Source organism: Equus caballus, chromosome 8 (genome assembly GCF_041296265.1).
Source record: "Equus caballus isolate H_3958 breed thoroughbred chromosome 8, TB-T2T, whole genome shotgun sequence".
In the NCBI taxonomy this organism is placed as follows: domain Eukaryota; kingdom Metazoa; phylum Chordata; class Mammalia; order Perissodactyla; family Equidae; genus Equus; species Equus caballus.
Window position 1 is genome coordinate 99,278,658 of NC_091691.1, and position 20,928 is coordinate 99,299,585.

General features: G+C 46.4%; 2 long non-coding RNA genes across 3 annotated transcripts; both read left to right on the forward strand.

Annotated features, from left to right (window-relative positions):
* Positions 1 to 440: 440 nt before the first annotated feature.
* Positions 441 to 945, forward strand: LOC138925449 (uncharacterized). Its single transcript, XR_011441636.1, has 3 exons — positions 441 to 571; positions 671 to 745; positions 827 to 945. It is a non-coding gene; the product is annotated as an uncharacterized lncRNA (long non-coding RNA).
* A 2,204-nt stretch (positions 946 to 3,149) lies between these two features.
* Positions 3,150 to 5,294, forward strand: LOC111774770 (uncharacterized). Of its 2 annotated transcripts, none has more exons than XR_002810035.2 (3): positions 3,150 to 4,298; positions 4,513 to 4,764; positions 4,841 to 5,294. It is a non-coding gene; the product is annotated as an uncharacterized lncRNA (long non-coding RNA). The 2 variants fall into 2 exon arrangements; XR_011441634.1 differs by having other exon boundaries at positions 4,115 to 4,330.
* Positions 5,295 to 20,928: the final 15,634 nt, after the last annotated feature.

The window sequence follows — 20,928 nt, forward strand, 5'->3', positions numbered from 1 at the left end:
CACATGATGAAGCCTAAACCAAGGACTCAGCAGTCAGGAGATGGGATCTGTTATCAAAGTCCTTACCAAAAACCCCTTGAGGGGGCTGAGGGAGGAATAGTTTGCAGGCATCATCCAGGACTCCATTAAGTCAGGAAATGGAATAGTTAGTTAAGAGAAGGACACTGCAAGGGAAATGTAAGGGAATGTGGCTTACCTTGGGAGGGAGTCCATAGAGGTCAGGGTAGAAGTTTGTGAGGGCGCAGGGCAGGTGAGTTAAGAGAGAAGAGAAGCTGGAAGGTGAGGAGGTGACCAGACATGCTTGCCTCATCTCACTGCAGCTCCGTGAAGGAAGGGTGCAGCCTGGCGGGCCACATCCGTCCCCAGCAGGATGGATGAGCCTGCGAATGTGCATTGGTATCCCCAGGTTTGTAGGTAATCTTCCATCAGTCTGTACAAAAGCCTCATGAGATATATGGCTAAATTGTTCCCACTTACAGAAAGAAGAGAGATGGAAGGAAATTCCTAATTCAGAGTTAAGAGGAGGGAAATCTGAGTGTCTAAATTGAAGTTCTGCTGCTCATTTTCTCAGGTGAGTGATCCTGAAATTCAAAGCTGATGCTGACCCACAGAAACACATTTGTTCAGAAGTTCATGGAGAGGCCTCAGAAGGTCTCAAATCCTTCCATAGTTTTCAGGGTGTCTAGGGAGAAGAGTCTTAGGAATGTCCTCCAACAAAAGAGAAGGTCAAACAATTAAAAAAAGGGTAAGTGTTGAAAATATGAACCAAAGATTTCCTAGTGAGGATGGAAGAGAAAGAACCTCTCTGGAATTCTTTTAAATGAAGGGAAAACACAACTGCAGTGACATCTGAAAAAGAGTCCAAGGCAGATGTAAAAGAAGCGGATATCAGAAACAGAAATAAACAGGAGTGACAAGTTCGAAGTAACTCTGTCCTGAGAGGAGGTAAGAACATCGTAAAGGGATCCACTGTCTCCCTCACGGGTCGGCCTGCGAGGCTGACGAGCTGCTCCTCAGTGCGCCTGCGTGCATCTGCCGCGTGGCGCCTGGGTTGGGATCCCAGCAATGGGAGGTTCCATCCTTATCGGTCAGTTCTGCAAAGTTGTTTTGAGGCAGCGGCAAACAATGGCATAGAACAAAAAAGCCTTTTATCTCCCTGCGTTTTGGAGATGAAATAAAGCGTGGTTTGTGGGAAATATGCGCTGGTGGCACCAGTGACAACACAAGAGCAGTTAACACGAGGCGCTTCCATTTCCTTACCTAGGGCGCATGGGGGAGGATGATGAGGGTCGTCCTTCAGGTGCGACAGCCTCACCTAGGAGCGCCGCACGGCTCCACCTTTATGAGGAAGAGGATGGTGGGGGCAGTGCAGAGGGAGGACCGGAAAGGGAAACCAACTCCACAACGGCTCACCTGAGCCTCTTGGCCTCGGTTTTCTCGCTGCAGATGGCAGTCATCTCTTTCCCAGGCCGTTGGAGGATGCAGTAGGAACGTCGCAGTGGTTTAGGAACTGTCAGACACGTGGCCGCGCTCTGAGTGTGTTCCTTGCACGTTCTCTAGCTGAAGCTGCTGCTGCTCGCATAAAGCCGAGCTCATGCAAGGTTGGAGTGTTGCGGAAATCCGCGCTAAGCTCAGGAGATCCAGCTCCGTTTCACGGCAGACCTTTTGAAAATTGCCAGGAGGCAAATGTAGGTCTGAGGCCAATTTGGAGGGTTTGCTCTAAAATAGTACGTTTATTTATACCTGAATTTGAAAATTGTCTTTGTGCAACGGTCGCTCGCTATCAGCCCAGAGCTGGCTTTCCACCCAGGCCTCGAGAGTGTAATCAGCTGTTTGGGTTTCTCATTCTGTGGTGAGTTTGTGAGTCCTGCCACACCGGAGTGAAAGGAAATATTTCTTCTAAGATGTTAAATTCCCACCCAAGTAAGCCGATCATCTCCCCAAACCTAAGGATGTGTTTCATTTATTTGAGAATGAATCATTCCATTTCCCCTGGGAACTCGGGGTCTCTTCCCCGGGGTGCCTGGCCTGGCAGCTGAGGGGCGGTTGGGTCGTGTGTCTTCCCGAAGACTCCCTAACTGACACCTTGCAGCCCTGCGTGCCTGTCCTCGCTGGGGATGGATGGTGGCACCCAGGACTTTAATATTTTTTAACTTACTGAGTCCAATTACCCTGCGGGCAGTTGAAAAGATCTCACAAAGTTTATTTCCTCCCTCCCCCTCGAACCCTCAAGAAAAAAAAAGAAATCATACCGATGTTTAAAAAGGAAGCAAACAACCTTTTCTGATGTCCTTTGAACTCCTGCTGGATTAATGCCCCACTGGCCTGTTTGATTCACCATTCTCCTACGAGCCAGAAGCAGTGTGCCCACTGTCCATGGCTGAGGTGTCCACCTGTTGTGAGGCCAGCAATGGTGCCAAGTGCAGCAGTGTGGGCTGCCCCACAGTCAAGTGCACATCCCACAAGCCTTTTGTATTAAGACCTAGTAGCCTTTAGGCCTCCAGAACAATGGCTGCAATGTGGATTCATTTCCTACAGCTGCTGGAACAAATTATACAAACTGGATGGTGTAAAACCACAGAAATTTATTCTTTCACAGTTCTAGAGGCCCAAAGCCCCAAAACAAGGTGTTTGCAGGGCCATGTTGCCCACAAAGGCTCTGGGGAACGATCCTTCCTGGCCTCTTCCAGCTTCTGGTACTTGCCGGCAATCCTTGATGTCCCTTGGCTTGTGGCTGCATCACTGTGGTCTCCGTCTCCCTCTTAACACCGTCTTCTCCATGTGCAGCTGTGTCTTCATATGGCACTCTCCTCTTGTCTCTGTGTCCAAATTTCCCTCTTCTTATAGGACACCAGTCATTGGATCTAGGGCTGACCCTAACCCAGAGGGACCTCATCTTGATTATATCTACAGAGACCCTATTTCCAAATAAGGTCACATTCCGAGGTTCTGGGTGATGTGAATTTGGGGGGACACTATCCAACCCAGGACCCAACACTCCGAAGCAGAGCGAGGGCCCAGCAGGCTCAGCCCCTCCGGCTGCAGGTCATCGCCAATGTGACGAGCACGGTGCAAGAAAGGACTCTGCCTTCTCGCCCCTGGCTGAGGCATGAAACAATTCTTGGTACTAAATATGGTACAGGTTCATTACACAAACACTTATCAAGAGCTTACTGTGTGTCTGCCGTTTTGCCAGGCGACACGGAGGATACAGCAGTGCCTGAAATGCAGTCCTTGGCCTCGGTGGATTTTCACCATTTCCCTTAATGAACTTCATTCCACTAGTAACAGTAAAACGAGCAGTGATGAGAGGCATTCTTTGACAGTTCTTCCAATTACTAAGATTTGCGGTTTGGTCACACGTAACCACAAAAAAATGCCCTAAATTAATAATTTTTTTAAAGTATCAATTTGTATCTTTTGAAATATAAAATATGTTTCTTTCGAAATACTGGGCCCATTGAAATAGCAGTTCTGAGAATGAAAGGGTGAAGCACAGTAAAATTCTAATTGGTCCTTTTGTCTCAAAGTATTTGGAGTGAGATGATCGGGGAAACGATATTACTAAATACAATATTTTGAAATATCATGCCCCTTCATTTCATGCAATAAAAAGGAAAGATAAAGTTACAAATCTGAAGTTATATCAGGAAAAAAAAAGTCTCTGAAAATAGCAAAAGAATCCCAGGGTAATGGCCCACCATTTGGGTAGTATCCCAAATTCTTGCAAAAAGACAGAAAGGAAACATGTGTCAGTAGAAACTCTCCCAATTATTAAGCTTCTTAGCTCCTTATTAGATTGAATAACTAGAAAACAAGTTAATGTTAATAGTATCTTTTGATTAGACCTGAAATCTTGTGCATTGCTCACAACGCTTGGCCATTCAGAATCATGTTTGTAGAAGTGACTCAAATTCATATAAATCATGTTCATATAAATTTTGTCTCCATCCCTCTTCTCCTTCCCATCTTCTTTCCTTCTTTCCTTCCCCTCCCTTCTTTCCTTCTTCCTTTTCTCTTGATTATATTTTTCTTCAATTTGCCTTTTTTTTTTTCAGTTATGCTTAGGCCTGCCCACAGCCTCTGCAGTCGTTAACAGTTCTTAGTCCCACAGGTAACTCAAGGCTAGGGAGAGTCACCTAGCCCAGCGCTTCTCAAAGTCAGTATGCCCACAAGCGACCTGCACTGCCTTGTGCAAATGCAGACCTTGTCAGTAGGCCTGGAGTGAGCCCGCGAGTCCACGTTCCTGACCAGCTCCTGGTGTGTGGGCCACACAGAGCGAGGAAGGAGATCCCTCGGTGAGATTCCCCGGCACCTTTGTGATGTTCAGGTACATTTCCTTTCCCTTCAATGTAGAGAAGACACCAAAGAGGTAACCGGGCGAGGGGAAGGGGTGAAGTCCCAGAATTGGGGGATGTGTGGGGGGGAAAGAGGTAGGATTCGGAGGATGTGACAGCACAGTCCTGAACGAAGTGAGGAGGGAGCTTCCTGGCTGGGTTTGCTTCCCTCCAGGTTGAGAATCCAACAGATGACCAGCCGAGGGGACGAAATGGACAGTTACCATGCAAGGCCTTCAGAAACCTCTAGATGCGGGACGCAGAGTGTTCTCGGGACTCACGCACATACCATCAGATTGGTGGGCTCCATGCTCGCACTTCCCGTTGCCGTTTTAACCATTCTCTGATCTTGTCCGGATTTTGAACATCTCTCAGAGGAGAGGGGCATTTCCTGGGACCAACAAACATCCAAATTAACCATTGCCAGGTATTTTAAAGGGTCTTTTGAGAAGTTAAAGAGACATTTTGTTCATTATGATCAAGAATTTCTCTATTTGATACAGACCACCCACCATGATTCATGCTAAGGTCACTTAGCGAACAAAGAAGAAAGACTGAAAAAGCCAATTCACTGCTGCCGAGGAGGGTGTGTGCAAGGAGCTGCACAGTATGAACACCAAAGCTTCAACGTGAGTCATCACTGATTCACCACCTTCATTTTCTTCTTGATGCTTAAATTGTGTTCTCAAAGGCCAGCTCCTCCGAAACAACAGATCCAAACTGCTGGCAACATTTACAGCCTGTGGCATTTCAGTTGAAGTGACAGAGCCATACTTAAACATTGGAAATTGAAAATAATCTCTTCAAATGACAGATCCTTGCCTTTTGTTACAACGACCATGTCCTTTATATTTCTTTACTTTAGGACTTTCTCTTCATGTTAACAATCAAGTGATTACCATATTAAGGTTGCTGCAGTGTGCAAATGGTTATAAAATAAATGCAAACAATAATAAATATTCTTATTGCTCTTCTTGTTACTATTCCAATAGTGGTAAATCTGGGCCATTCTTGACTGCTATACAAGAAACAAGGTGAGACGAAAAGGAAGTCCTCGACAGTTTGCCCTATTTTGGCTGCTTACGATCGGACGCTCACGAGGCCAAGATCATAGGCTGAATTTTCTTATGGGCGCTGTGACTACATATCCCATATTTTTCTGAGACAGTCATAATTCCAGATATTGTTTTGTTATTTTCATCCATTCAAGTTGGTCAGGCCATGAGTCTCCATTTGTTATTGGATGTCTTATCTAAAGATATGTACCCCTGGGCAAGGAGGTGTGTCACATCTTTCATCTAGAAGCCTCATGAGAGAGTGTGGATCAAAGCAAGTCTGTCCTCACCAGCTTCGGGGACATCCTAGTGGCGCATCCATGGTGCCATCTTCCCGTGTAAGAGAGAAGTTTGCAGTAAAGGTGTGGTGAGTGGGATGTTTAAGTGGTGAATAAGTGAAGTAAAAAACTACTTTCTTTGTGAAGTCTAGGTGCTGAAGTTTTTCATATTCCTTTAAATATTTTGAACTTTATTCTGGGACACAGTTAAATTACTTGGAAACATTTGATCCTTTTGGATCCAGCCTTCAAGCTCTGTTAGGCAGGACCAGAACAGTGCTGAGTCCAGGGCCAATTTGGCCTCACTTCTAAGACAATACCCCCAAGTACTCAGTGCTCCGTGCATCATGACGTTTCTCCACTCTGCTGTGGGAAACATGAACTATTCCCAGCCCTGCATGCGAGCTCTGAGAATTTTTCCATCTGATCCTTTCTGGTGGTTTTTCCTCGGTTTTGCGTAGTTTCCTGACGTGCATGTTCTGGTCAATACTCAGCCGAAACCTTGAGATGGAGCCTCTGCAGACTGCTCCTGTGCGTCTTTCTCCCCTCTGGTACTCCACCCTGAGAATTCTAGCTGCCTCAGCCTCCCCGAATTCTCAACTCTGTCTCCTCAACTAAGGAGACCACCGGGGGCTTGGGTTCCCCCTCCTTGCACTGTGGCCTGTCCCCCTCTGCAGGCAGAAAACTGGGGCAGCTGTGGGGCCCGCCCTGTTTCTTTCCCTTCTCACAAGGATCACTGTCCTGCAGTGCTTATTGTCCAGTGTCTGAAAGCCATTGTTTCGTATAGTTTGTCCAGGTTAAAGGGCGACAGTGGATCTGGTGACCATTACTCCATCATGGAGGGAAGCCACCTTGAGAATTTACATCCTTGATCCATTGCAGACCATCACGTCACTCACAGTGGCTCTCTTTCACTCCCTCTAGCTGCCTTGCTATGGTTCTGCTCAATTCTGAGTTGCATAAACTGTTTCTGAGCCCCTTATCTAGGACATGTGTGAGCCAGGTGTGAGTTTGGCTTCAGAGATAGCAAGATGAGCGTGGAATGGGCTCTGTTTTTGAAGGGCTCCGAGTCTAGCCATGGGGAGCAAGTTTTGAAGAGGAGGCCAAAGAAACAAAGTGAGAAGTCAAGTAAATAGCTAACCAGACTATGACAGGATCTGTCTTAGAGATGAGTGCAAAGCATATGAGCACACGAAGAAGGGAGTGAAAAGCTCTGAGGACAGGCATGTCAGGGATTATAGAGGGGCCTGCAGATTTAACAACAGTCTGGACAAAAACCTAGGGGTGCCTGAATCCAGCCGTACCAATCACCCTGCCTCCCCATGGCCTTCTGGGAGAGGTACTGGGTGACCTGTGTTCTTAGCTGCATGCAGTGGCCCCATGGGGTGCTCTGATGAAGCTGAGGAGTCAGTCTTCCCTGAACATCTAAATCTGAATCTTGACATCTTGAGTTCTTGCTGGAGTCCGGGTAGTCACATGGCACAAGCCTGCAGGCACTGGCCAGCAGCTTTAGGCATGCATGGAGAGAGGAAGCTGGGAGGGGGCCCCAAGTTCACTTACTCTTCCACCTGGAGAAAGGGAACGGTGGCAGAGCATTGCTGTGCCTCTTAGCATCCTGTAACCTGGCCTTCTAGTAAATGCAGCATCGTGGAGTTCTGACCAACCAGACGAGCAGCCCTCCTCCTCTGTGGATTGGCAAGAGGTTGGCCTGAAATTGGTGGTTGGGGAAAGAGCTCAAAGTTCTCTCCCCTACAAGGGGGCAGTGTAGGAAACTGAAACTGAGAGTAGGAGTTTGCTAGAGGGTCAGGGAAGAAAAGGACATCCAAGCACAGGAAGTGGCGTGAGTACCAGCATGGGGCTGTGACATTGTGTGGGACTGGAGAAACGACAAGGTGGCCACAATGTGGAGAGTTGGTTTAGTTTTCTAGAGCTGCCATAACAAAGACCCACAGACCTGGAGGCTTGAACAACAGAAGTCGATTCTCTCACAGCTCTGGAAGCTAGAAGTCTATGGTCAAGGTATCAAGGGTTGGTTCCTTCTGAGAGCTGTGAATGAGAATCTATTCCATACCTTTCTCCTAGCTTCTGGTGGTCTCTGGTGCTCCTCGGCTTATAGATGTATCACCTGACCTCTGCCTTCTTCTTCACGTCATCTTCCCTCTGTGCATATCTGTCTCTGTGCCCAAATTTTCCCTTTCTGTAAGGACACCAGTCATATTCGATTAGGGCCCACCCTACCGACCTTATTTAGACTTGATTACCTCTGTAAGACCCTCTCTTCAAGTAAAGTCACATTCTGAGGTACTTGGAGTTAAGACTGCAACATACCTTTTTGTGGGGACACAATTCAACCCATAACAGGAGTATAAGAAAAGTCTGGAATGTGCAAGGAAAGCTAGAGTTGTGGCTTCATATACCGTGCTGAGAAGTTTAGAGTTTGTGGGAAAGGTTCTGGAGACCAATAACAGCTTTTAAGCAGAAGAGTGCCACGTCTGTGTCTGTGTTTTAGAGAACAGCCCTGTCTCAGACGGATCAAGCCGGAGCAGGGAGAGCAGATCACAGGCTACTGAACAGTGTAGACCCCAGATGCTGAAGGCCCAGACGTGGGCAACAGGGGTAGGAATAGAAAGAGGGAGACAGATTGTGAGAGATTTTGAAAGGGCATTGGTAGAGCATGGTAAGCCATCAGATGATTTCATGGAGATTAAAGGAAGTAAAGAAACAGTGTCTGTCTGGTCTCTGTGAGGCCAGAACCAAAGATGGGGAAGTGGGTGGTCCAGAGATTGGATTTCCAAGGGTTCCCAGGAAGAGGTGGTGAGGCCTTGAGATACAATCTGGAATACACACCATGGGGCTTTGGGGAGATGGATAGAGAAGGAAGAAGGGACATGTGAGTCCCAGTTGTTGACAGAGGGGCAAACAGGAGGGTGAAGAGCTGGAACGAACTGATACCTCATTGTGTCGGCCTGGGCAGGCTACAGCAGGAAGTCAATTGCAGACTGCAGAGGTCCCAGTGGACTCCCGTCTCAGTGCTCCTGGTCCTGCTGGAGAAGGGGTGGTATGAGGTGCACACGTCTGCCAAGAATGCATTCAGCACTTTTCACTACTTGGTTTAAGGCCATTGGTAGCTCTGTGTTTTGAGGCCTCTTTTTTGAAAGTCACACAAATTCTGATTCAAGATAATCTCAAGCACGTTGTGATGAAGTCTATCAACTTGGCTGGGCCATGGGGCCTAGATATGCACCAAACATTATTCTAGATGTTCTGTGAAGGTGTTCTTTTGATAATATTAACATTTAAATCATTTCACATTTAATGAACTTTGAGTAAAGCAGATTACCCTCCACTATGTGGTGGGCCTCATCCAATCAGTTGAAAGTCTTAACAGAAAAAGACTGACCTTCTGAGATGAAGAAATCTGCCAGCAGATGGCCCTTGGATTCAACCTGCAACCTCAACTCTTCCCTGGTCTCCAGCCTGCCATCCTATTCTGCAGGTTGTGAACTTGCCAAGCCTCCACAATCACATGAACCAATTCCTTAAAATAAATCTCTCTCTATGTACACAGACATCCTTTTGGGTCTGTTTCTCTGGGGAACCCTGACCAAAGACACATATCTCCTTGATTGGTCATAAATGTAATTCTATTTCCTCAACCCAAAATGAGAGCATAGATTTAAATTGTTGGATTTAAAGGAAAGGTGTTAAAAAGCAACATCTTTTGTAAAAAAACAATATATTAAAAAATATGTTTAGTATGTTAGGGCTTCTTAGCACCAACCAATAATACTCATCAAGTCCCTCTTCCGCCCTGCAGCTCACAGATCTTCCCACAGCTGGCGCCCAGGGCTGGGAGGAGGGCCGTGAGCTCAGCTGTGCTGAGTGCAGGGGTGGCAGTGTGCCCCTGAGCTGCTGAGGAAATCCTCATGTTGAAAACGAGATGAAGGGTCCATGACATCCAAGCACCCAAGTCGCTCAGCCCACTGAGGGCAGGGTTGGTTGTGTGTCTGCACGTTCCACTGTTGTCTTTGACTGGTCATAAGAAGAAGTGGGCCGGAAAGCAGCGAATGGGCGCAGCATTCAGTAAGAGTCTCCAAGGAGGAGACCTCAAGAAAGAGAGGAATGGCAGGTACTTCAACTGGAAAAAAGGACACGGTTAGCACCTTTGATGCAGCGGGCCTGCCTCATAAGATACGAAACCAGAACAACGAAATGCAAGCACAATGCAGGAAAAACACTTGCTAGCCACGGCCATCCGGAGAGTTGGAGGATGAGAAAGGGAATGCGCACCATTTTCTGAGCCTTAAAACGTGATTTCCCTCAGCATGGTGAACTGCGTGGACCAGAGATGACCTTCTACAGCCAACTATTTCCCTTCTGCCTGGTTCTAAGATAACTGACACCAATTTTAATAGTCCAGGGAAGCTACTAGAAACATCAGAACTCTTGGTACTTTCGTTTGGAACATCTTTCAAGTAGTTAAGCGTAATGATGATTCTTTTTTAAAATTTCTGATAGTTTAGAAAAGGTCGGGAAAACCAGGCAAAATATTCATAATCAAGCAGTAAATGGAAAAGTGCATGATAACAGTGTCCATAGTAAGACCTGAATTTTAAAAAGTTGTCTGTGTGCTCAGCAATGCACATAGAGCCATAGACATCATCTCTGGGTGGCGAGGTCACAGGGGTTATTTATTTCTTCTTTTTGCTCACGTGAATTTTCTTCAATTAAGTGTATTAATTTGTAATAAGGAAAAATTTACAATGTTCTAAAAGATAAAAAAGAAGCCAAAATTATTTACAGAAACTTGAAGCATTTATGTGAAAACATGCTCAACATTAGAAAGGAATTCTCCTAAAATGGAAAATAGTGTGCATTAACACATAAACGATGGCTCCTGAATCTGGGAAGGTGGCCCTCACAGCTTGCATCCACTGGAACCGTGGTTCTGGAAACGTTCCCCAGGATCGGGTCCCTGTGAGCGCTTCAACCGTGCAGTGGCTCGGCGGCCCAGGGCTGGAGTCAGAGACACAGCTGACACTTAGCTGTAGGATTTGAGGTAAGGTTTCAGGTATCACCGTAACCAGTGTTTATTTTATCACCAGGAAACTTGAGGGGGATGTTTCAAATCTGACAGCAGGATTACAAATGCAAATCTGCCAGCCTGTAGCAAGGCCCTGCCCTGAGCCTCCAGCCTCTCTGCGTGGGGATAGCACTCCAGCCCAGGCCTGGCGCCCTCTGAATCCAGATGCGTGGCCTGTGGGCCCTGCTTTCTGTTCCTGCTTTCCCCCTTGTTGTGCATCATGGTCCTCACAGCACTCCTGCCTCTCTAGAAATGTGTTCACACGCGTGTGGGGTGTGGGGACCTAGTGGGTTCCCCAAGGATGTTACTCTAGTCGGTATGAAACAGAGTCCTGGGACCCTCTCTCCCTCTGACCTAACGCTCTGCCCACCCCCGCATCAGTCTGTGGTCATCAAACCGGCAAAGCTACCCTGCCCTGCCTGTCCGCGATGCAGGACAGCATGAGGAAGCCACGCCATCCACCGAACGCTCTCTTGGTGTGTGTTCGACTCAGAAAGCTTGTGAGATCTGAAATTTCAGAAGTGATTTTTAACTCTGAAGAGGAAACAAACTGTTCCAAAAGGGATCATAGTCCTTGAAATAAGCTTTCTCTGAGCTCCTGGTGTCCATGCAGGTGAAGGTGATGTGGTGGCAACATGAGCTGAAGGTGCTGATGGCCTGGGGCTCCTGTGGACAGAGATCTCCACTGGGGTCACCTGAGGGGAGACCTCTCCATCAGGGGGCACTGCTGGGGGTTTGGACATGGTGACATCTGCGTCACTCTCTCCTAGGTCCACATCTGTGGGATCATGCTCAGTGATAAGTTCATTCACAATTTAGGATTTTCAGATATTATTTCTTCTCCATTTGAAAATGTTAGGGGAGGCCAGCCCTGTGGCCCAGTGGTTAAGTTCGCGCACTCTGCTTTGGCGCCCCAGGATTTCACTGGTTCAGATCCTGGGCACGGACATGGCACTGCTCATCAGGTCATGTTGAGGTGGCGTCCCACATAGTGCAACCAGAGGCACTCACAACTAGAATATACAACTATGTACTGGGGGGCTTGGGGGAGAAGAAGAAAAAAAAACAGATTGGTAACAGATGTTAGCTCAGGGCCAATCTAAAACAAATGTGAGGGACAACACAAACACTAGAAATGTTTGCTAACCTAGTTTCTTCAAGATATCATTATGTATTTTGTCATAAATTTAAAAAATTCTTTATACAGGCATTTATCTTCTGTGTCTGGAAAAAGGTTTTTCTTCATGTGAAGCCTAATCCAAGAACAAATACAAAATCCTGCATAAAGTGTGTAGCTGAGTTAGTTCAACCTACAGGGGCAGACCTACACCGGCAGACAGGAGTGGTTCCACTGGGACCCCCGTCTACTAGGATGTAGCGTTCTGCTATCTAGGAACTACCTAGATGGCAGGCACTCTGCCATCTCATCGAACTACCTGCGTGAAAACTTCTTTTGCAGTCAATTAATTATCACGCAACAGCCTTCAGAAATCAGATGCACTTTCTTCTAGAGGTTTGAAGCCCAGCTTCCCTGTACAGATCTGCGATGGATTGCTTCAAGCTCTGCTAATTGCGTAGGACCAGTCCTGCCCATTTACAGGCAGAGCAGTGACTGATGATCCACTAATGGGGCAACATCAAGGACTATAGTAACTGAAAATTGCTTAACAATTTATAGACTTCTCACCATGTGCCTGTGATGTTAACAGATGGGAAGGCTGGGCAAAACTAATTAAGAGAGGGGAGAAGTTTCCAACAGAATCATAAGTGATTAGAATCTTTTAAATAAATTAGGGGTTTTTCTCCAGGTTGGTATGAACATAAATGACAACCTCAAAAATAATAAAATAATTTCATTCCCGTTTTCTAATTTGAAATTAGGATTGAAAATATTTTTGGAACATAACACTTGCTTAGTGGGAGGTTTGTAAGCAGCTAGTTCTGCCTCCAAGGGGCTGCTTGCACAAACTCAAGAACAGCCAATCCACATTGACAGGAAACAACTCCTTCATGAGCACAGATCCCATTAGTGGTCCCTTCCTTTGGGGAGTGGCCCCGGACATCCTTTTAGAAATAAAATTGTCCGTTAGAGGGCAGATGGTCACATCATCAACATTATTGCTACCTTGGCATGACTGTGTTAGCAAGTCACTTTCCAAACTCTGAGCTCTCTGGGAAAGGCGTGGGAGGTGGACTTGTAAGTTTCGTTGGGTGTAAAACCCTGAAGTCCTGGTCCCAAGAGGGAATGGGGGGTGGTGGGCAGAGCCTCCCAGGAGTCAGGAGGGAACTTTGGGGACCTGGGTGGAGGTGCCTCTGCTCCACGCTGCAAAGACAGGCTGCACCCGGGATCACAGAGGGTCGGGACAGAGGGCCCCAGTGGTCTTCCCACCCTCCTGTCACTTTATAGGCAAGGAAAGGGACTCCTGGGGAAGGAGAATGGCAACACAGGCTAGTGACAGCTCGTCAACCACCTCTGGGTTGCCTTGTTGTCTTGCCTGTTTCATAGATTTTTTTCTGGTTAAAAATTAAATGCTTTTCATTTCAGAATATTTAGGAAATACAGAGAAGCATCAAGAATAAAATCAAGACGATGTGAAAGACTGTCACAGAACAGAGACAAGCAACACCGAAGTGACCCTTCTGTTCCCTGAGCCCCTCGGCTGGGCTTGCCCTCTGACTCCCCCCTCCCCGCTCTGTGGCTGGTGGACAAGGCATTCCCTCTGTCGCTTCTCCACGTTCATGGACAGAAGACAAGCGGTTTGTCCTCTCCCCGATCCTGCAAATGCTGCATCCTTTCCCTGTCCCCGGGCGGGTCACCCTGCCTACCAGTTGAGGGGAATCCTTCCGATGCACCACTAACCATAATCACGGTTACTATGGCCATTTTAAAATCCCAACAAAAGCTTCCTTAACTGCAAAAACGACCTGTAAATTTTCAGTTTTAAGAGAATTTTGTAAGAGTACAGACACAACAGAAATGATAAAAATATTCTAATTGTATTTTTAAAAGATACGTAATCAAAACGACTGAATTTTCTAGACAGTCCTTTAAATCCTTTAGGATAACCTATGCCAGATTTCCACGAGCATTCCGATTCAATGGTGGATTGATTGAGATTCTGGAAAATTCCAAGGTCGCTTATACATATCTCCCGGCAGCGCCCCTGCCCAAGCGTTCTTTATCTGTCCTGACTGTTGCCAGTGTGGAATGAGACGTTTCACGTGGTGAAGGAGTGAGTTAGATCTCCTGCTTTATTTTCCAGGCTGCCTTTTTTGCTGCGTATTTCTCGAAATGCAGCTATCAGTCTCAACATGATGCCAATTCCACCTTGCCTCCAAAAAGCTCTGCTGTAAATACTTCTGAAGTTCGGGTTTGATCTCTTTTCTTTGCGGTTGAAAGGGATTTTCGGCATTGCTGTGGAAAGAGATGCGTGTCGTCCTCACGGAGCCGCTCGGTGACCGCGGCTGAGCCGCTTCGGAGCGGCTGCCGAGAGGACGGGTTCACGGGGCCCCCGGCGGCCGGAGGGGAGCGGGTCTCTGCGGCTTCGCTGTCCAAGAAACGGAAGCCCGTCTGTGGGTGAGGCGAGACGCGGAGCGAGGGTGGGTGGCCGCGCCCTGCTGGCCCTGCGCCCTCCGTGGGGGCTGCTCCTCGCGGCCCCTCTCCCCACCGCCCGCGGGCCTCGCCGGAGGGGGCCGCCGCGCTGTGTGCGCCCGCCCCGGGCCCAGGCTCGGCGCGCGGACCTCGGCGCCCAGGGCACCGCGGGACCGGCCGGAGGCCCACGGCAGCCTCGGCGGCCAGAACCCGGGCCCGGGGAGCGGCGGGCCGGCCCGACGGCGCCACAGCAGCGGGCCCGCCTCTGGAGGGCGCCCCGGCCCCGGCCGTCCAGGCCCGAGCGAGGCGCCCGGGGCGGCGAGCTGCGCCGCCGGCGGGGCCTGAGGAAACCTCGGCGCCTTGAGGGACCGCCGTGTGGCAGCTGCGTCCCTTCCAGAAGTTTCAGCGGTGTGAGCTGCGGCACTTTCGCCGTCAGCAGTGTCTGTGTGAGTGAGGGTGTGTGTGAAAATTTGTATGAGAGAGTGTGTGAGAGTGTGCGTGAGAGTTTTGTATGAGAGTACGTGTGTAGTAATGTCTGAAAGAGAACGTGTGTGAGAGAGTGTGTGAGAATGTGAGAGAAGTGTGAGAGAATATCTGCGAGAGGGTACATATGAGAGTGCATGTGCATGTGAGAGTGTGGGAGAGAACGTGTGTGAGAGTGTGCATATGCAAATGTGAGAAAATGTGTCTGTGAGACAGAATGTATGCAAGAGATTGTGTGTGAGTGTGTGAAAGTGTGTATGAGAGGAGGTGTGTGAGAGTATGTGAGAATTATGAGTGTGAGCAATGTGTGTGTGACAGTGAGTGAGATGTGGGAGAAAACGTGCGTAAGAGAGTATAAGAAAGCAAGAGTGTGAGAAAATGTTGGAGAGTGAGTGTGAGAAAGAATGTGAGTATGAGAGAATATGTGTGAGTGAGTTACGTGTGAGAGAGTGTGTAAATGTGTGAATGTGGGTGAGACTGTGTGAGGATGTGTGTGTAAAAATGTTTGTGAGAGTGTGTGAAAGAGTCTGAGAGAATGAGTGAGAGAAGGTGAGTGTGAAACTGAAAGAGTGTCTGTGAGTGGGCGTGTGTATGTGAGAGTGGCTGTGAGAGCAAATGTGTGCATCAGAGAGTGTGTATTTGAGAGTGTGTGTGAAAATATGTGAGAGAGTGTGAGAATGTGGGTGAGAGTATGTATACGAGAATGTATGTGAATGTGTGTTTGAGACAATGTGTCTGTTAGTGTGTTAGAATCTGTGTGAGTGTAAGAATGTGTGTGAAAGTTGTGTGACAATGTGTAAGTGCAAGACTGTGAAAGAATATGTTTGAGAGAGAATGTGTGTAAGGGATTGTGTGAGAGAGTATACGTGTGAGATTGTGTGAGTTGTGACATTGTGTTTGAATGTGTGTGTGAGTGTGTATGTGAGAGTAAGAGAGTGTGTATGAGAGATGTGTGAGAAAAGTGTGGCGACCAACCACTTCTGGTATTTATCCCACTATTTCTAAACTGAAGATCAGGACATGGCCTTCTTAACATCATCTCTCTTCACACACATTTTTTCCTTTTCCCCACAGTTTTGGCTGTTTGCTCTCACATGTTGCCAGGGAACACCTTTGGGAGACTCAGAGACACCGGGAGACTGGCGTTTCAAATATGTCTTTGTTCTGTCCTGCTCAATCAACAATTCCCTTGGAAATCCAATTCCAGGTTGGAATCCTTCTTCAGAATTTTGAGGACATTGGTCCATTATCCTCTAGCGTCTGATTTTCTTTTGGGGAACTCCAGGGCCGTCTTGATTTCTGAACTTTTGAAAAGCAGCTTGTGTTTTTCCCTCCTCCTCTTTCTTCTGGGGAAGTCCTGGGATCCTGTCCCGGTCCTCACATTCTTAAAATGCACAGGGATGGACTTGATGCTCTTGATACGTGGTGGGTTCTTTCAATGTGCAACTTTATGTCCTTCAGTTTGGGGACCTTCTGTGGTATTGTTTCTTTTGTGATTTACTCCTCCACCATTTTTTCTTTCTGGAACTTCTATTTGTCAGTTGTTGGACATCTTGAATTTATCTCCTAGTTTTGTCTTCCATTTTTTATGTCTATTTTCTTGTTCTACTTTCCAAGAGATTTCTTCAATTATGTCTTCCAATATTTCAATTATTTTATTTCCACTTCTGTATTTTACTTTCCAAGAACTATTTTTTTATTCTTCTATCTTCCTTTTATATAGCATCTTGTTCATGTTGGATGGATAAAATATATGCTTCTACCTCTGGAGGGACGTTAATTATGGAAATATTTTTTGACATTTTCTTCTGCTGCCTGCGCTGTCTTTTCTTTCCTCAGAGCTCTTTTTCTCTGTTTGTTTAGTCTCTGGCTTTCATGCTGGAACAGGAGTTAGCCAGAGGCCCAGATAGAACATATTTTAGGCTTTGTGGGCCATTAGGTCTCTGTTGCAACTGCTTGGCCCCCTCTATGCTGTTGTACTGTGTTGTGATGAGAAAGAAGCCACAGCAACATGAAGATCAATGTTGGCTGTGTTCCAATAAAACTTTATTTACAAAAACGAGTAGTGGGCTGGAGTTGTCAACTCCTGGCATAGTGCCTCGTCCACGTCCTCAGCTGTACTTGGAGTCCTTGAGCCCAAAGCCTGCCTCAGGCAGTCTCCCCAGAGAATAACTCTCCAGTCTTCTGGGTGGGGGTGGGGGTGGGTGGAGGGGTGTGTCTGAGTGAGTAGTTGCTGGAAAACACATATCGGGGGAGCAGGACTGGGCGTTCCTGTGAACACCAAGCTTGGTTTCAGGTATCTCCTTTAACCTCACTTCCAGAGGTAGATCCTAAGGATGCCACACGTCAGCGGGCTTCTTGGTGGCTTCCCATTAAGCAAACTGAGCTCAAGCTGTCTGCAACGACTGTCAAGTGCCGCTCACCTGTTTACTTTCCATCTCCCTAAATTGTGTTATCAAGTCATCGTTTCTATTTTCTCTGTTCTTAGGAGTTTATAGCTTTTTACCCCCTTATGGTCATTTTGGTAGGATTTCAGGAGGATGGCAAAGTATCATCTGTGTTCACTCTGCCACATTTAACCAAAATCCTTTTGGTTTTAACATAATTGTTAGATTTAACATACTGACAAAGATCATGGGGAGAATGAGGCCAGGGGAAGGAGATTTTTAACAAGAAAAGAAACCAAAAGGGGAAAGAAGAGAGGATGGAGGCTAGGAAGTAAAACATTTAAGTTTTGGGATTTTTTTCCTTTAAACACAGAGCAATGAAATGTTAAAAACCTCTTCTACTTCGGGGCTGGCCGCGTGGCCGAGTGGTTGGGTTCGCGCGCTCCGCTGCAGGAGGCCCAGTGTTTCGTTGGTTCGAGTCCTGGGCGCGGACATGGCACTGCTCATCGAACCACACTGGGGCACCATCCCACATGCCACAACTAGGTGGACCCACAACGAAGAATATACAACTATGTAACGGCGGGGGGCTTTGGGGAGAAAAAGGAAAAAATAAAAAATAAAAATAAATAAAAAAAATAAAAAAAACCTCTTCTACTTCATTCTCTCAACAGTAAAAAAAAAAACCAGTCGGACATAAAATAATAAGCAGCATTGAGAGGTACATTTTGCCTTAGAAGCTGGAGCTGAAATACAGAATTTTCTCTAATTCACTTTCTCCATGTTTGCACTCAGAGAAAGCCAAAAAAATTGTGCTAAACATGAAATATGACTTTCGGAGGCCATTGCTTCTGACAGTAGCACTCTTTCTGACAAACTTGCAGTCTTTTTTTTCTTCCCCGGAAACTTTAGGGCGGGAATCACACTGAGAGCAGATGTAAAGCAACCAGCGCTTCAGGATGACGTAAGTGTTAATCAGGGCAGCCGTCTGCCAAGGTGGAATTATTATTCCAGCCATTCAGAAGGAGCTCATCGGAAAGGTTCCCAAATCAGGATTTAATGTCACCGTGACTAATTTTATACAGTTAAAATGCCATGGGACGCTCTCCGAGTTAGAGAATTGATTTTTCAAGTGCTGCTCTTTAGAGAAAGAAGAGAGAATAACAATGTTCTAAAAACAAAAGCATAGCGTCACACCACGCCCACCCCCCTGTCATCCATCACGCACACGTGCACGCACACCCCCAGACTTGCAGTTTTCCCTTTTATAAAGTTCTGTCCCCTGATTTATAGTTGAACTAACTGAAAATTTCAGTGTATCTGAAAATGGACCGTGGAGGAATACTGCAGCCAGGTGCTGAAGAGCTGTTAAACTGCACCACGTGAGGCGACAAGGTGAGGGAGGGGGCTGACTAGGCGTGGAAAGGCCCCCCACTGTGCGCTCCTCCTGTGGTGTTACCTCGCCAGGATTCCTTGGTTGTTCAGCTTCACCCTGGGGTTTACTGCCTGTTGTCAGAAGGACATGGTCGAGGCAGGGACAAGCTCATTTCATCTTCAAACCCATCCCTACTCCCTGTTTATTAGATGAAATCACTGAAAACAGAGAAGTTCAGTAACTTATTCAAGGTCACCCTAGAAAGTGGTGGAGCCAGGACGTGAGCCCTGGCGGCGTGGCTCCCACGTCCAGTCGTCTCGAGTGGGACTGCCGTTGCAGGCCTTCTGCAGTTAGAGACAGTGGACACAAAAGCCGTATTTTCCTCTAGAGCTGAAAACGAAGGAGGCAGGCAGACAGAGAATGTTTTTTTGGAAATTTGAATGTGGACTGTTTATTGGAGGATACCAAGGAAATATATATTTTTTTAATTTAAAGTATGTAGTGTGTTATTTTGATACATTTATATATTGTAATATGATTGCTGATGTAGCGATATTTATCACATTACATAATTATAGTACAATATTATTGTCTATATTCATTGTACTGTGCATTAGATCTCTAAGGCTTATTTACTACTCATTACAAGTTTGTATCCTTAACACCATCACTCTTACCCTCCATCCCCTGGGGACTACCATTTTACTCTGTTTCTTACAGGTTTGACTTTTTTAGATTCCACATATAAGTGACATGTACAGTACTTGTATTTGTCCGACTTATCTCACTTAGCATGGTGTGCTCAAGTTCCATCCACGCTGTCCCAAATGGAAGGATATCCGCCTTCCTCGTGGCTGAATAATATTCCATTGTGTATACGTATCACATCTTTTTTATCCATTCATCCATTGATGAGTATTTGAGTAGTTTCCATATCTTGCCTATTGTGAATAGAGCTGCAATAAATATGGAAGTCAGATATCTCACAGAAATCCTGTTTTCATTTCCTTTGGATATATACCCAGAAGTGGGATTGCTGGATTATAAAGTGGTTCTAATTTCAACTTTTTGAAGAACCATCACATTATTTTCCATAGTGATTGGACCAATTTACATCCCCACCAACAGTGCCCAAGGGTTCCCTTTTCTCCACACTGGAAGAAAGAGAACCTCGAACTGTGCACAGGGGATGCCTCCTAAGACTCAAAGACCTAGGTGGAATCCATCCTATCCTAGGTTCTGAGCTAAGTAGCTAAACAGCTGCATGTCTGTGGGGAGCCACCTAGCATTCTGGATCTGTTGTCTCATCTACAAACGAGGAGGTTGAGCCGGATCAGCTCTAAGACCCCTTTCAACTCTAAAATTCTATAGTTCAAATGCTCATCATCTATGGACTTTGTTGTGATTGTTGTTCTTTAAATTATTTTCTAGGAAAAAAAATACAAATTTTTTCAAAGAAAAAAACAGCGTGAGAGGCCAGGTTAGATAGATCACAGGAATGTTTCCACTTTGGTTTCATTAATACACTTAATATTATGTGCAAATTTCAAACTGTTCATCAAACAGTTGGTCGTCTGCTTTCAGCCCTATATTCAGTCCACCACCAAGTCCTGTAAACTCTACCACCCCTAACCCCTAAATATCCAGAATCTGCCTACGTCTATCCATGCTCACTGCCACCACCAACCACCCTCAGGTCCATGCTTCCACACCTCCCTCAAACCACAGCCAGGGCAGCCAGAGTGATGGCTTACAACATCAGTCTGTCGTGTTACTGCCCTGCTCACACACTCACAATGGCTTCACAATGCACCGTTGTAACTCCTAATCCTAACTTTAGAAGCTCAGTATGGTTTGGCTCTTTCCTTTCCTTGTTTGGTGAAGTATACTTCGGCTTCATGGATGTTTCTGATTCTCAACCAAAGGCCATTTTTTGAGCTTCCTCCTGATTATTTTTTATTAAGGTAAAATTCACATAACATAAAATTAGCCATCTTAATCTGTATAATTCAGTGGCATTAAGTAGATTCAAAATGTTGTGCTACCATCACCAGTGTCTGGTTCCAGAACCTTTTCATCATCCCAAACGGAAACCCCATACCCTTTGAGCAGTCACTCTCATTTTCCTCTCCCCCGGGCTCCTGGCAATCATTAATCTGCTTTCTGTCTCTATGGATCTACCTATTCTGGATATTTCATATAAACAGAATTAAACAATATGTGGCCTTTTGTGTCTGGCTTCTTTCACTTAGCATAATGTTTTTGAGGTTCAACTATGGGGGAGTGTGTGTCAGAACTTCCCTCTTTTTTATGGCTGGATAATGTTCCATTGTGTGGA